Consider the following 17,216-nt stretch of genomic DNA (forward strand, 5'->3'; position numbering starts at 1 on the left):
ACTCGGCCAAAGACTTAGACTGGGTAGCATTTTAACTGGCTAAAATAGGCCCAGGTGGTGTGAGGCAGCTGGAGAAAGCTGAGTAGCATTAGTAAGGTAGCGATTCACAGACTCAAGCTAAGTGCTTCCATAGAGACTGGATTTCATGAAGGATTGAATGTGGGGGATAAGGATGGATGAGGTCCCTACCATTCTGGGGAGCTGAGAGATGGCCAGAGGACCCCGGTTCAACTCCCAGCACCCACATGACTGTTTCTTATATGAAGTGGACTGCTTCACTAATCACAGTGGGAAAAGACATGCCAAAGCCTTCAGTGAGGGAGGGGAAAGCAGAACACTGATACAACAGTGGAGGCTTATGGGTACAGAGAAAAGTAGGCGCAAGCAGCCAGGCTAGTTTCTAGAGATTGAAGTCATTGATGCTCAAATTGGCTACACCTGGCTGCACAGTTTGAGCCAACCCATCTGAGCCTGCCCAGCAATAAGCCAAGTGAAGAAACACCTGAGTGACCCTTACATTAAACCTGGACGCTGTTCATACCATGGGGATCATGACAAAACTCAGAAATCTGTATAAGTCCTTATTTCAGGGTCTGTAAGACTGCATCATCTTAGCTGTTTCAATTGTTGGAACACCTGGCCCACTGCTTCCTGGGGTCTTTGTTCATCAAACCACAGAAGCCTGGAAGGACAAAAACTCCTTTTCCAAGTAACATATCCTTATACTTAAATTTTGAAGTCAAGGCATTTTTAAAAGGTATAAGTTGAATTAATGCAGCAGCATTTATAATCAAGTGTACTTTAGTAGTTGTTCCTTCCTGAGCAATCAAAAAAAATGAAAAACACAATAGCGTACAGTATCCAGACTTTCTGTGTATTTTCCATATTGTTAATCAAGATCTCTCCCTAACTTCCAAAAATCTTAAATTCTTAGAACGAAGCAGCTAATTCAGAGCCAAAAAAATTGGGTGCGACTGAGAAGTGCCCATAGCCAAACTAACAATGTTTCTTTTAAGCTTTTACTTTTGGTTCGCTGCTAGCCAAACTAACAATGTTTTACTTTCGGTTCACTGCTTTGCAAACCGTTAGTCCCGCTCTCTCTTTACCTACAGAGAAGAGCAAACCAACCCGCTCTTGTCCAGGTCCTTTTTTTACCCCGCTCTTGTCGAGGTCCCTCTTTTGTCCCACCTTACCTTGGGAACTTACCAGCACACTGCCCTGACTGCAGAACGTTCTGAGCCGATTGGAGAGGGTCCCCGTACGGGCCACCACTTGTGACCACCTCGACCAGCAAGGAAGACGCAATGCCCAGACTCTTCTTTAAGCAGTTTATTCAGGAACCTTGAACAATCTTCTGACCCCGGGGGAGCGCCAACCCACAGCTTAAAAGACCTTGGGTAGCCAACCCCAGTATGCTTCGTGGAACATGCAGATAGGTCCACGTATGCGGAAGCAAGCCTGATATCCAGCCTTAACCAAATACAGGTGGTGTTTATCACAGAGAGCACTTGCTGTTGGGCTAGCAGAAGGCAGAAGCCAGCACCATCTTAAGGGTGCGGCACTTCGCAGCTCTCTACATAACAGGACTGTTACACATAGATGGAGACAGCATACACAAGACCTGGAGAAGGCTAAGCCAGACAAAATCCCAGCACTGAGAAGGGGAAGAGGACACAAGGTACCATTTTAACCAGAAAGCTATTTGCAATTGATATCTGCTGAAAATTGGAAAACTAGTATTTTTTTTTCCCAATGCAGCAACTTTAGGTATGTCAACGATATCCCAGAGCAGGCCCAATTCCAGGAGAAGTTATCTAACACATAAGAGATTTCATGGTTTCCTTTCTTTCTTCAGTGTGTGTGCATATGTGTGTGTGTGTGTGTGTGTGTGTGTGTGTGTGTGTGTGTGCGCGCGCTTGCGCATGCACAAACACTTTATCTTCTGACTCATTTTAGTATTTTTCCTTATCGATTTTCTTTATTTTTAAGTTTGTGTATTTGGATTTTAGTATTTTGGCTTAGGGGGACTGTTATTGTTTCCTAATTTTTTGAGACAGAGAGGGGAGGGTGAGAGAACAAATGAAATTAAGGGAGTAGAGAGGAAGGATGGATGTGTGGAAAATTCCTTTACACTCTGTGAATATATGTCACTGTGATTTGTTTAATAAAGAAGCTGGCCGGGCGGTGGTAGCACACGCCTTTAATCCCAGCACTCGGGAGGCAGAGGAAGGCATATCTCTGTGAGTTCAAGGCTGGGCTGGACCGACAGCCTCCAAAACAATACAGAGAAACCCTGTCTTGTAAAAACCAAAAAAAAAAAAAAAAAAAAAAAAAGCTGACTGACCACTAGCTGGACAGGATAAGGTTGGTGGGAGAGCCAGACTAAGGACACTGGGAAGAAGAAGGGTGAAGTCAAAGGAGTTGCCAGCCAGACACGGAGAAGAAGCGAGGTACAAAATGAAAGAGAGGTAATGCCAAGTGGCAAAATGTAGATTAATATAAATGGTTTTATTTAACTTGTAAGAGTTAGGTAGTAACAAGCCTGATCTATTGTCTGAGCATTTATAATTTATATTAAGTCTCTATGCATTTATTTTGGAGCCAGCAGTCTCCACAAAACCTCCACATACATGGATGTGGAAGGAGTTAGGTCCTAGAATGTGATCAAAGTATACAATAAGAAAAAAAACAACACAAAGATGTAATAAAACTTAGACTTTATTATTTCTTGAGAGAAACTATTGTATTCTTAATACATGCCTCAACATTCCTCTGTTGCATTGGAATTCCATTGTTTTTCCAAGGATCAATTCATTTAATTGTTACCAGTTTGATTGAGACATCCATCTGCTGAGTGGTATTTTATTGAGAACATTCCTTCCATAAGGTACTGAATTCCTCATAGTCCATCTCAAATATCAGTCTGCTAACTATCTTCAACACCATAATGATGTAACTTCACAGTCTCTCTATCTCTGTTCATCTCTGTCTCTGTCTCTCTTTCTCCTTTCTTTTAAAATCATCAATTATAAACCATTTTGCCCAAATACTCTTGAGTACTGGACCTACAGCCCTGGAGAGTGGCCAATCCACCAGGAGTCACATGATTTAAGAAAACTGACTGTCCCTTTTCCAGCAGCTGTCTATTGTCAGTAGATACTTAAGTAGCGGGCAGGACTTGTGTCTGTCTCCCCAACTCCTCCATGCTTGGATGTTGTTTGGCCTGAGCTTTCCCAGACCATTTATGCTAATACAACCTCTATGAGTTCATACTCACAACTTTCCTGTTGTTGACCAGAAAGCAGTTTTCTTAAGTTATCTACCACCTCTGGCTCTTACAATCTTTCTGGCCTGTCTTTGGTGCTGATCCCTGAGCCTTAACGACAAATTTTACTTTCTGTAGAAAATGAAAGAAGATTCTCAACCCTGAAAGTGATTTTACTGAAAAATTAGGTATTTGTATATGCTGTAGTCTATGATGACTCAAATATGGGTATTTCTTTTACAAATGAATGGAGACATTTATGTGAAAATAGAATATAATTTTTATTTTTAGTTGTAGAGATAACAGTTATGAAGTTAGATGATTTAAGTAATTTTGTCTTCTAATAATCAAAATATGTATTATGTGCTTTGGAAATTGTATGTATAGCTCAATTCTGTAAAACTTTGCTTGCTGTTAAGAAAGGTGAGTAGATGAGGTCATCATTTTTCTGGATTCAAATTGATCAGAATATCATTATAATAAAATGTAAATGCATTTTGGCAAATAAAAACCACCTGACATAGCACACAAGCCTTTGATGCCTAAGGAAATCACTGAGAGAAGTTCATCTCCATCGACCACCTCATCCATAGTGATTTTACTCCAGAAATGGATTCTTATCTAGACCTCCAAGTCTGAAACAGAAACTTTTCTCTGAAAATGTTCCCAAATCTCTTCACTTTGAAATCCGTCCATACCTCACTCAGTAATTCCACTTGACCAGATCCATTCAGTCAGACTGTACTACTGTTTCTGTTTATCACTCTATGAATAATATAATTTCCTAGTTTTTGAACCATTAATGGACAATTACACTCTCCTAAATTTGAAGTAAGGAGGATTAAACTGATGATTCTCCAACCATCTGAAACATAGGCAAATTATCAAGGTGACATTTTCTATGACTTATAACCTCCTATGGCTGCGAGTAATGACTGGGCATTTTTCAGGCTTTAGATGATCCTTGGCTACAGCAAATAACTGTTTTTTTCTTTTTTCTAGTTATAGGTTTCCAGGCTAAACATTTAATTTTGTAGCAATTGAAAGGTTAACAGATTCTGTTGAACAAGAGAACTGCATTGCAGTAATAAGAATCTGTTGCACTTCTACTGAGTAATGTCTAAATAGAAAGAGCTTGACATGTCAGTTACCTGGTATAGAAGTTAATATGAGAGAGTTTTACACACATATATCCTCTTTGTTTTCTCTGCCTTTTCAATTGTATCACAAATAGGAAACTGTTAACCTTTCAGGGCCTAATCTATAATTCGTATTCTGGCCAACAACTGACTCACTTGACTGAAGGTTTTCTTGATAAAAGCTGCAAAGAACCAAGCATTTAATGGATGCTCACAAAAGAAGGCTCAGCTTGCAGCACTCACGTCTATCTTACATTAGAAGACTTTAAGATAACTTCATAGCAATCAAATGTCAAGATGCTAATAAGAAATGCCAGGTGTCCATGTGAGTAGATGACAGAATTACAGCCCTGAATGTCACATTTTTTCTTTCTTTTTACTCTTTTTGAATGTGAAAAACACAGTGAATGGACGCCTCCAGAAATAGAAACACTGTGCAAACATCTGTCTGAAGTCTGAATGTAAACTGTTCTTTATAAAGCCATCAGCTATGTGTTCCAACATAATGAATTTTAGTTTACTCTGAAAATATTCTAAGAAAATATTTTAGCAAGGAAACAATGTTTTTCATTTGTCTCTATCTCATTTACATGTATGGAGAAAGATGGGGCTTCACTATGTGGCCTGGCTGGCCTCCTCAAAAACTGCTGGCAAAATAGACTTATGTCACAATACTTGATTTCCCTTATTGTTTTTGTGATATTTCTACTTGTGGTAATGGACAATTTGTTTTTAAACAATAAGAAACTCAGAATTTTGTATCTCATTCTTTTTAAAACTTTTTCAAAAGGATTTTTTTTTACTTCTGAATTTATGTAACAATTCCAGTATTTTAAGGAATATGATATATATGTGCCTTTACCATCTCTCACATAGAAACAGAGATATGAATGGGTAGATTATATTTATTTAAAGCTATAAGGTAACTTGGTTATCTTTCATAATCCCAGATCAGCCTTTACTTTTGATATTTTATTTCCCTGAATGCACCGTTTATTTTTTTTATTCATGTCAAATTACCTGATGGAGCTGTAAGTTACATGTGGTCAGAAATCTCATCTGTCTTTCATTGCATATCAAAAACCACCAGAGAAATTATCTTTTTTATTTTCAACCAAGTGACTAATTACATTTTATATTTAACCAAGTGACTAATTACATAAAAACAGAGGTGGCAGATCTCTGTGAGTTCGAGGCCAGCCTGGTATACATAGCTAGTTCCAGGACAGCCTCCAAAACAATACAGAGAAACCCTGTCTTAAAAAAAAACCAAAAATAAATAAATAAATAAATAAATAAATAAATAAATAAAAACAAATAAGAACGTTCCACCTTGTATAAGAGGTCACAAGGGTTTTTACAGTTTGTGTTTGATCATCCATCCTAGAATGTTTTTAAAGTCAATATTTAATTTTTGCATGTTTGTGTTTCTTGATTTCTAGCTAGCCTTCTGAAATAGAATCCAGTTCTTGCTAGCATGCTAGCTGATACACAGAACATAGAATTAAACTCTGGGCATTCTTTTATCCACTGTTTCTTTTACAAATTTATGGACAGAATCTGATTAATCAAAAATTTTAGGTTAACAGAGCCATCAAAAGACTCACTTAAGAGCCGGAATTCTCCAAGGCTATGTCTTATGATTAGCACCAGTTTCCTGTTGATGTTGTCAAGAGTCCTCTCCACACCTCAACTCAATTTCTTGCTTCATTGCTTTGAATCCCTATGGGGCTGCAGCAGTTTAAGGGATGTCAACAGGAATACTCTTGTTCTCTCAGGAATTTGATATAGAAGGCTAAACAGCTACAAGGCTGGCCAAATTAATGGGTATGGAAATGCGTGACTTAAGTGTTTAATAAATACATAAGCATCTCACAAACCCCAGGGAATGGCCCTCAGCGTTATTGAATTTGAATGACATGGAGCTTACATTGGGGTAATTTCTTTTAAAACAAATATACAATGATTTTTAATTAGGTATTATAAACAGTAATTTGAATGAAAGGAACTGAGCTATAAGGTAGTACTCTGGCAAATATGTCTGTGAATATCTAGGAATTTCAAGTGAAAAGTTTTGTAGTAAATCTTTTTTTTCTACTGCAGGTATTTAATATAGAGTAGTGCTTATATAGTATACTTCTCATAAACAACTCTGTTTCTTCCTTAATATGTGTTTATGCCTCATTCGATGGCTCTTCACATTGAAAGAAGGACGTAGAGGCACATTCTATGATGTGGAAATCAGTGGAACACCAGGTTACCACTTCTATCTTAGCCTGAACCCACTTACAATTTACAAAGTACACAGCCATACTATCCAATTGTTGAATGCATATAATTTTAATATTACCATTTCCCCCTTGAACCTTTAAGAGGCTCCAGTGGTTATTGGGAAGCTTAACATTGCCGAATTACCTCTTCTGTAACAGTCAAAGCTGAACACATTTATGAAGTTAACACTGGGCTTTGAACTATGAACCATGTCTTAGAGCACATACATAAGCCTTTCAGGTGGAGGACGTTGTCCAAACGTCAACCAACATCATTCACTTCTTCTTTATAATAGACACTATATTAAAACTTTTGTGAATGTTTGAATATACAATTATTTAAAAAACAGGATAAATAAAAGCTACTTAGAGACAGTCTGAGAACATAGCATTGATATGAAAATGGATGGCAGTATTTTATCACTTCCTTGAAAACTGCTGAAAATCACTTTCAAAAATACAATAAAATGAAAATAATTGGTCTAAAAATATTAACAGGCATCTATTTTGTCAATTCAGGGAAACAAATTATTTTCTAACCTACAGCTGGAGAATATTATGTGGATAGAATTTTATACTAATTAAAGCCACCAGCAACCAGAGATCCCTTTTCTGTAGAAACATCACTAATGATTATTTAAAAGACTGGAACATTTTACGAGTCAGGAGAGGTTATATTGAATATTTTTAGTCTTCTCATTCTATACACACTATTACCATTGCTGACAAAAGTCAGAGAGATGGTGCTAAAAATTTTAAACAATCTATTCGACTTTTAATTATTTTCTTTAGGCTTTTCCCCAAATTTTGCTACCCCTATAAAAAGAATATTTCCAGCTTTTAAAAAGTACAGTTTTAAGTAAAATATAATTATATTCCTTCCACACTTTTCAGTTTTCTCTTCAACCTATCCCATATTTCTCTCCCATCACTCCATCTTAAATTGATGGTATGTTTTTTTTATTATTGTTGCGTATATATGCAAATGTGTGTATAAATGTACGTGTGTGTATGTGTGTGTGTGTGTGTGTGTGTGTGTGTGTGTGTGTGTGTGTGTATAACCTGCTTGGTGCATGATTTAATTCAAGTATGTCCTGAAAAATGAAAATGCCTATGACTAGCCTTCAGCAAAGTATCTAGTAAATGTTACATTTTCTCTCTTGTCTTCCCACTTTTGACACTTCCATTTTTTTATTTAATTTAAACCCAGGTCTAAATTTTAGGGATCTGTTCCATCGCTTAAAAGAACCCATTCCTTCTTTTCTTTTGAGTCTATGACTTCCACTAAAATATTCATAGTATCAAAGTGTTCTTGGTGAACTATAATAAATAAATAAATAAATAAATAAATTGTATTTTATAATACTGTGACTCTGGGCCTATTATAGCACTATTTCTAATAGTAAAAACCTAGAAGTACTTATAAAGTGATAAGTGAATAAAGAACTTGTCTTCAGCAACAGGGACCCACCCTCAAAACCAAGGACTAAATTAATAATCTATTAATAATTTGTTATTGATTACTTAGTTAATTAATATTCTAAAATAATTTTGTTTACAGAACCACGTAGACTACTATGAACCCACCACTGCAAAAAGAATTTCTCATGCTTGGTAAAGGAGATATGATTAGTTCATAATTCTTATGGGAACCTTTTCAGGACAAGTGGCTTATCTTCCTTTAAGGTGTGTGTGTGTGTGTGTGTGTGTGTGTGTGTGTGTGTGTGTGTGTATGTGTGTGTGTCTGTATATGTCTGGGTGTGTGTCTGTGTGTCTGTGTTGTACGTGACTCCACTCAGACACCCCTTGGGGAAAGGGGTGAGAAGACGCAGCACCAATATCTCAAGCATTGGGAGTCAGTGAATAGCAGATCATGTTGCAGACTTAAATATTAAGGAAACTAGACCTGCCCTTATACTGCCTCCCAAGGCCTGAATGACCCAAGTGGCTGGCTCTGTCACTCCTTATTGGTGTCGCTGGGGCAGGTGTCTCTCTGTCAGCAGTCTCTAGGTGTAGAGGCAGACTTGTCTCAGGGAGGAAATGCCTGGTGCTTATGCTCATGCCAGCAGCCTGGGCACCTGAGACTTGGGTAGGCTGGCCCTCAGTTCCTCCTACCTGTGTGGGTGGGTGGCAGGGTGTAACTTAAGTTCTAATTGGTCTTAATAATAAAATGAAAACCATAGCCAGATATCAGGAAAATGATGAAAGATCAGAGAGAGAAAAGAGAAAGCCACAGCCATCTCTTACCTTGGTAACTCCTCAGCAGAAAGAGACAGAGTTTCTGTCTCTTCCTGCCTTTTCACTTCCTCTCTCTGCCCAGTCATCTCACTTCCTGACTGTCTATACAGACCTCCAGATCTCTATGACTAACTAATGGCTGACTCTGCCCTCTGATCTTCATTTAAGCTTTATTTGTTAGAGTATAAACAGGGTATATTTAAATAACATCTTAAAAATATAAAAAATTGTCATAAAAATGGGAACCATTATTTTGGTGTCTGGGTTACCTCACTCAGAATGGTTTCTTCTAGTGTGAGTTGGAAAGGCTTGGCAGTCTATGGGACCTCTGGCAGTGGAACCATTATTTATCCCTAGTGCACAAATAGGCTTTGGGGGATACCTCTAAGTCTAGATACACGGGAGAGCCTAGGTCCTGCCCCAAAATATGTGACAGACTGTGATGATTCCCATGGGGTGGGATGGGGAGATGGTGGGGGAATAGGAGGATGGGAGGGAGAAGGAACTTGAATTGGTATGTACAATAAGATCATTTTTAATTTAAATAAAAATTAATTAAAAATAAGAACCATTCATTTCTTGCATTGATAAGGCAATGTTTTATCTAAGCTCCAGAGTGTTATTCTAAGAGTGTTATTTTTATTTTTAAATGCTAATACTTGCATGACCCTGAAATTTCAGTGTACTGTTCTTGTCTAGGTTTGTCTGTGTTAGATTCAAAATGTGTTGAGTGGCTTTGCTTAATACAGTATTAATGCCTGTTTATATTTATATGAAAGTATATCAGAGTAAGAAACTGGTAATGTATAAGTTTAGGAAGTAGAACTTGTGAGAGCAAACATTTGAGATTAATTGTGGTTTTTGTAAATATATAATTTATCATACCTAAAATCTACAGTGGAACTGCTTTGATTTTATGCTTGAAAAACCCTTCATCCAAAGTACACTGAAAAGTAACACATGACCACTTGAATTCACATGCAGAAGATACATTTTCCAATTTAGACTCATAATTGGTTCTGAATCTCTGTTAAACAGCAAAATTAAAAGTAGTGTCTAATTGTTCAAAAATAAATATGTACCCTGTTATTAGCTTTCAGTTGCTAATATTTGCAACAAATATTTGGAATATCTAATTAAATTCTTTGAGATCTAAACAATGGCTTAGACAAGTCATGCATAAAATTCTTTCCTATTAAATACTGATTTTTATTTTAATACATGTTTTTGTGAGTTCAAAGTTACTATTCAAAGAAGTAGAAACTTCTTGGAGAATCAAATATAATGATCTTTGTGAAACTGGTAAATCCAGCATCAGTTAAAATCAGAGATCTAGCTAGTAGATCATACCTTTAATTCCCTTTGTTTCCAATGATAAAGTAATCATTCCTGGGTACAGCATTTAGTCACTAACCAATAAAATAGAAATTAAAACCTTTTAAGATGAAGTCTCCAAAAGTAAGTGGAGGCCCATATGCTGCTTAGGGAGAACTTAAGAGTCTGTTCTAGCTCAAGATCTTTTCAAAGTTTAAGTAAAAAAAAATTCATTCCTTAAACCTCCCAGTGATTCTGGAACATTTAGTAGATAAAAGACTTCATGGAGAGCTACCTAAATAAAAAGGTGACTGCATGGTGTGGCCATGTACACCTTTAATCCCAAGACTGGAGGCAGAGACAGACAGATCTCTATGAATTCAAGGACAGCATGCTTTACAAAGCAAGTTCCAGGATAGTCAGGATTATTAAACAAAGAAACTCTGTCTCAAAAAACTAACAAACAAAAAAGTCAACAGCAGTTTCTCCTCAAAAGTGAGAAATATAGGAACTTTAGGAATTTATCCTTGGTCCATTGCCTGTTTCATTGCAGCCCAACGTGAGCCAGGTACTGTTATACTAGTCTGGGATACAAAAAAACAGACACAACACATTTGTTCAATGAACTTATTCAAGCTAGGAGAAGGTGTGTGGTGTCTTGATGGTAGAACACTCAACTCACTTAAAAAAAAAAAGATACAACTTCTGTGAAAGGAAAACAAAGAGATAAGTATAGAGACAAACAGCAAAAATATATTTGAGATAATAATGAGTGTAGTGAATTAGATTTTAGTGTATTATGTCATCAACTGGTTGGTGTAAAATGAAGACATGGCAGCTTTGACTGGTGGTGTTACAAAGGCTTGGATGAGCATGTACTTTCCACATGTTTGGAGTAGCGTGCTAAAATACATTTTGCAGTTTAGTGTCCTTCAAATCAACAAACTTACTTTTAACTGATCTATTTTCAGTCTGTCTCCTGAGTATTAGACTACCTCTTCATCTATTTCTACATAAATAGATTGAGTTGATGGGATCACATGATTTTACACTTTTGAATGTGATTGCCTGCTCCATTCTTTACAGTCAGGGGCTTAAAAACTCTGGGTTCATTCCACTCTGGTGGTCAGCCACATGTGAATGAATATCAAGCATGATTGTAGTCTTACAAAGATACAGCTTGGAGGAAAGTGATGAAGTTTATTGGAATAACCCTTGAATTCAGGACGCACCTTTAATTTATCTGTAAACGGGAAATATTGGAAATTTTAAATTATATCTCAGTGACTCATTCCCATTGTTTAGTCTTTATATTAAAAGGATTCTCAGTGACAGAGATGCTGAAAAAGAAAATCCAAGATGGCAGGTACTACAGGCATCGGTTATAATTTGTTTGCATCTCGGGAAATAAAGACTGAGAAATCTGCTAAGAATAATATGATAGGACTTAGCCAGAAATGACACCTGTGTAGATCCATGGAATGTTCTGTTCCTATACCTAGAAAACATGCACTAAAAAGTCTAAAGATTTGCTTTGTATAATGCATACAAAATGAATAAACAAGGAAATAAAACAAAACTCTATAATGTATCAGTCGGCAGGTTGTTCTAGAATTTTATGGAAAGCAGAGATATATCTAGGTCAATGAGAATTAGTTGTACCTGTTCTCAAACCTGTGCCTTTAAGATAAATGGAGCCAAATGTGATCTATTGCTATGGTTTTAGCACAGTTTAAAATAAATGATACCTCACATATCTTTTCAGATTTCATTTGAAATAACATTCTGGTGGTAAACCAAAATCTGTAGGAATATTTCAGTCGAATTTCTCATACACTGAAAATTACCTTTCCTTCCCCCATGCATCTTTTATTGGCCATTAAATTTTTATTTATAAAACAAAGTTCACCGTTATGACTTCTAGCAACTAATACCAAAAAACATTTATCTGTCAAAAATTTCGCCATTCCTCAAGTGTGCTATCAAAAGTCATTTTGCAGACTCAGGTTTCCACTTAACAAAAGAGTTTTACTGCAATAAATTTTATGCTGTGATTACAATGCAACAGAAGTTCAATGCAAAGAAAATTTGATACTCATAAAAATCAAATCTGTAGCAAGAGGATGAAGATAGTTTTATAAATGGTTATTTACAAAGAGTGTAGAATTGCAAAGCCAGTGTGACTGTTATTTCTCACTTTTATAAAAGCAAAATTTCTGTCTTATAATTGTATTAGCAAGTAGGTAGTTTCCATGGTATATAAAGGTAACCACTACTGACTTGTTTTCTTTTTCCCAAGTAAAAAAATCTATTCTTTTAAATCAACGATTTTTGCCTTCACTTTATCTCTCTCCCCAGCAATTTTTAAAATGAGGATTTTTAATATTTACTTTGCAATAATCATGCTACAAACAATAAGGCTTTAAAAGAAAGAGATAAAATGTTCTTTCTCAAAACAGACCAAAAGCTGAGTGACTCTCTCTGCCCAGGAGAAATGTATTATTAACCTGCTGATAAACAGAAAACTCTCTTCTCTCATGCTTCCAATTTTTGTGCCTGTATATGCATTAAAATAGGAATATTAAAATCAACACATGTGAAATACATGCAGTTGTTTATGTGATTATTATAACCCTGAAATATTTGAAGATTTAACATTGAGGTAATTATTATAAAAACACAAAAATCTAAATTCTACCTTGCTTCAGTCAACATTTATATTCATGAAACCCATCATTATGTCTCAATCTCCAGGATCAAATAAATTTGCACCCAAAGATTTTCCTAACAAAGATATATATATATATATATGTAGATATGTAGATATATATATATATTTCACTAAGATATATCTTACTGAAAGTGAGATTTTTAAGTCAGAATGTCTATTTAAATGGTACTAGTGAGATTTCCAGAGACCTACAAGGATTACACCAACTGGAAAACTAAATAATAGTGGAGAGTCTACCTTAAAAGCCCTTCCCCAATAATGAAATTGATGACTACCTTATATGCCATCCTAGAGCCTTCATCCAGTGGCTGAAGGAAGCAGAGGCAGACACCCACAGCTAAACACTGAACTGAACTCCTGGAACCCAGTTGCAGAGATGATGAGCAAAGGGACCAAGACCAGGCTGGTGAAACCCACAGAAACAGTTGACCTGAACAAGGGAGAGCTCATGGACCCCAGACTGATGGCTGAAAGGCCAGCATGGCACTGATCTAGGCCCCCTAAATTTGGGTGTCAGTGAGGAGGCCTTGGCAATCTTTGGGGCCTGGGACAGTAGATCAGTATTTATCCCTGGCATAGGAATGGACTTTGGGAGCCCAGTCCACATGAAGGGATGCTCTCTCATCCTGTACACATGGGGGAGGCCCTAGACCTGCCCTGGACAAAATAAAAGACTTTGGAGATCCCCCATGGAGGGCCTCATGCTCCCTTGGGGATTGGGTGGGGGGGTTGGGGTGGCTTAGAGGGGCAAGGGAGGAGGGGAGCATGAGAGAACTGGGATTGACATGTGAAACAAGCATGTTTCTAATTTAAATAAAAATAAAATTAAAAGAACTACAAATATAAAAATGGTACTCCAATCAAATACTTGCAAGGAAATTACAACATATGTAGGTTCTTGATCACCTGTTTGGCAAATTGCTAAGGTTGAAATCAACTCCATTCAAAATCAACATTTTTTGTCACCAGATACTTCACCTGTACTTTATTAACCCAAGATAATGTGATAATAACATGGAGATAGTGGACCAGAATACATTAATGTCTATAAACCCTTGTGAAGAACAAGACAGTAGAAGTAATCTTAAAACAGTAATTACACTACAGCCTTTCACAGAAAATAGGGTACCAATTAATTATATGGATGAGGCTATGAGGTAACAATATGAATGATAAAAGGAAAATAAAAATATTAAGATTCAAAATAGATGAACTAGAGAGATGGTTCAGCAGAACAGAGCACACATTGATCTTGCAGAAGACCAAAATTTAGTTTCGAGGTCCCACATTGGGTGTCAAACAACCACCGATAACACCAGCTCTAGGTAGATTCATTTTTGTGAAAAAATGAGGCATTGAAATCACAAGATTCTGACCACCAAAGTGTCACAAAGTCTGATAAATACTGTTGAGTTCAATCCCCTTACTTTGGGGATAAACAGATCTAAAACGCTTTTCAAAATCACAGTTCTTGTCAGTGCCTGAGGTCTTGAGGGAACATGAAACTCTTAGTTTATTTTCTCGCCTATGTCCATTGGGGATATTGCCTCTGTATAACTTTACAGATTGCTATGTTTTTGTTTTTGTTTTTGTTTTGGTTTTTCGAGACAGGGTTTCTCTGTGGCTTTGGAGGCTGTCCTGCAACTACCTCTTGTAGACCAGGCTGGCCTCGAACTCACAGAGATCCGCCTGCCTCTGCCTCCCGAGTGCTGGGATTAAAGGCGTGCGCCACCAACGCCCAGCTACAGATTGCTATGGCATACTGTTTGTGTTTGTCTTATATCATGACAGACATCATACTGATGACCAGAAAGCAGAGTCTGGTCACTCTGCTTCATGCAGTTTTAAATTTGGTCCTGTTAGAGGCTTTCAGCCAGTGTATCCAGGGTGGATGAAGAGCTTTGAGAAGAAATGAGTGAGACTGCTGCAGTTCTATGGAGGATTTCTGACACTGGCCACACGAATTTAGCACAGACTTCACAAACCAATAGTGCTAATTTACACTGACCTCACGTCAGACGTCAACCGCAGTTCACAGCCTTTACTCTGTCTTCATTTCTAACCAAGTGGTTAAAACTAGAGGGAATGTCAAGACACTCTCAGGGTTGGAAATTGGCTGGAAAAATTCACAGACTCAATACAGCAGTGAACCTATGTTACTCATTTTATTTTAGTGTGTGTGTGTGTATGTGTGTGTGTGTGTCCGCAAATGTATGAGTGAGTGAGTACACATTCCATGGAGCATGTGTAGAGGTAAAAAGACAACAGTTAGAAGCCAGTTCTCACCTTCCATCTTTGTTTTGAGGTAATTTCCACCATTTTGCTGCATGGCCATATATTCCTGAGTAGCTGACACCATAATTTGTGGGTGACTTCCTGCCTCCACCCCCCATTTCACTGTAGGAGTGCTGGAATTACATTTGTACTCCCTCACATCCTTGTGCTCTTGGGATCGCAGCACAGTTGTAACACTGTGTGGCAAGGATTTTATTTTTTACCCATTAACCCATCTCTCCAGCCTGGTAACCATTTTATTAAAATCCTGTAAGGCAAGAGACTCACAGAACAAGGACTCAAGGGGGTCTTTAGAACAGAGCTTTCTTTTTTTTCTCTCCATGGAATCCACATGGGTTTTTATCCTGTCATACCGATGTGCTGTGAATCAGTGAGCTCATATCAGATTATTTCTAGAGTTATATTGAGCTTCCCTCTGTAGCTATGATTGACTGAATTCAGGGTCTAGCTCCCTCCCGCCCCATTTCTTTCCCAGTGCCAGACACTGTATCTTGAAGGCCCATTTCTAGTTATATATTGATCTCTCTAGCATCATCAGTCTGCATCCTGGGCCATGTCAAGTATGGATAACAGACTGGCCCATAATTCAGGAATATGAGATCCTAGATGTTTCTTAATAATGATTATGAATAAAAATCAGATGAAATATTTGTGTGTGTACGTGTGTGTGTGTGTGTGTGTGTGTGTGTGTGTTTCTCATTCCTCAAACCTGATTCACTAAGACACTACATTTCATCTACAATAGGCAATTTAGAGAGGAACTTGAGTAACATCATGTAGGCTGTGGAAAATTATGCAGAGTCATTGTTTTTGTTTTTGATTTTTATTTTTACAAGATAGGGTTTCTCTGTATTGTTTTTGAGGCTGTCGGTCCAGCCTAGCCTCGAACTCACAGAGATCCGCCTGCCTCTGCCTCCCGAGTGCTGGGATTAAAGGTGTATGCCACCACCGCCCGGCTGCACAGAGTCATTGTTATGCCACCATTATTTGTCTAAAATTTAAAAAAATCTCAGCAAATTTCCCGAGTTTCAGTTGAGTAATGAAAGATATAGAGAATGGATGAAGTAGCATTCATGCACATCATTGGAAGACCAAGCTCTTAATTTAGATTCATAAACTGTCTTTCAACACACACACACACAGAGAGACACACACACACAAAGAGCTTAAACTGACAGAGTCTATTAACTGAAAGCACTGCAATTATCCTAGGAATTATTAGACAATGAATGGGTTCAGACGCCATAGAGAAATACAATTAATTACCACCCATCATTCTTACTTGTACTTAAAATTCTTAGTGCTGCAGGCAACTCTTGACATTTATGCAGTTTTGCTCTAGTATTTGAGTTATGTCAAGATGCAGTTTTGATATATATTTTAAATACGCAATAATTATAAAAATTTTGAAAAGGTATAAATTTCTAAGACTATTATTTTTATTTTTATCAGTGGTATGTGTGTGTGTGTGTATACATGTGATGAATTCCATGGACCCTTTTAGCCAACAACTAAAGAGATGACCAGTTGGGGTACCATCTTCCTCATTGTTTGGAGACTTCATTAGGGTCTCCTTCATGTATTATAGAAAGTTTCACTGCACTGAGTTTCCATGTCATACCTAAAATGTTCTTAAATTCTAGCTGTCTCTCCCCTCATTGCCTCCCTCAATCCTCTCTTCACTCCCCATCCCCATCACCCATCCATGAGCATGGGAGATCTTTCCATCTTCTGATATCTTCTCCAATTTCCTCTTCAAAGACTTGAAGTTTTTGTCTTGCAAGTCTTTCACCTGCTTGGTTAGGATTACCCCAAGATATTTTATATTGTTTGTGACTATTATAAAGGGTATTGTTTCCCTGATTTCTTTCTCAACTTATCATTTGTATACAGGAGGGCTGCTGATTATTTAAGATAATCTTGTATCTATCCACTTCCCTGAAAATGTTTATCAGCTGTTCCCT

General features: G+C 37.3%; 1 long non-coding RNA gene across 2 annotated transcripts in view; it reads left to right on the forward strand.

Annotated features, from left to right (window-relative positions):
- The first annotated feature begins 1,511 nt into the window (after positions 1 to 1,511).
- The window catches only part of LOC110339600, a 70,328-nt gene continuing 54,623 nt past the window's right edge, over positions 1,512 to 17,216 (forward strand). For both annotated transcript variants that reach the window (XR_005878709.1, XR_005878710.1), the window contains exon 1: positions 1,512 to 1,678. This is a non-coding gene — a long non-coding RNA (uncharacterized LOC110339600). The remainder of the gene's footprint in view (positions 1,679 to 17,216) is intronic.

The sequence above is a fragment of the Mesocricetus auratus genome, unplaced genomic scaffold, assembly GCF_017639785.1.
Source record: "Mesocricetus auratus isolate SY011 unplaced genomic scaffold, BCM_Maur_2.0 Super-Scaffold_100008, whole genome shotgun sequence".
Classification (NCBI taxonomy): Eukaryota; Metazoa; Chordata; class Mammalia; order Rodentia; family Cricetidae; genus Mesocricetus; species Mesocricetus auratus.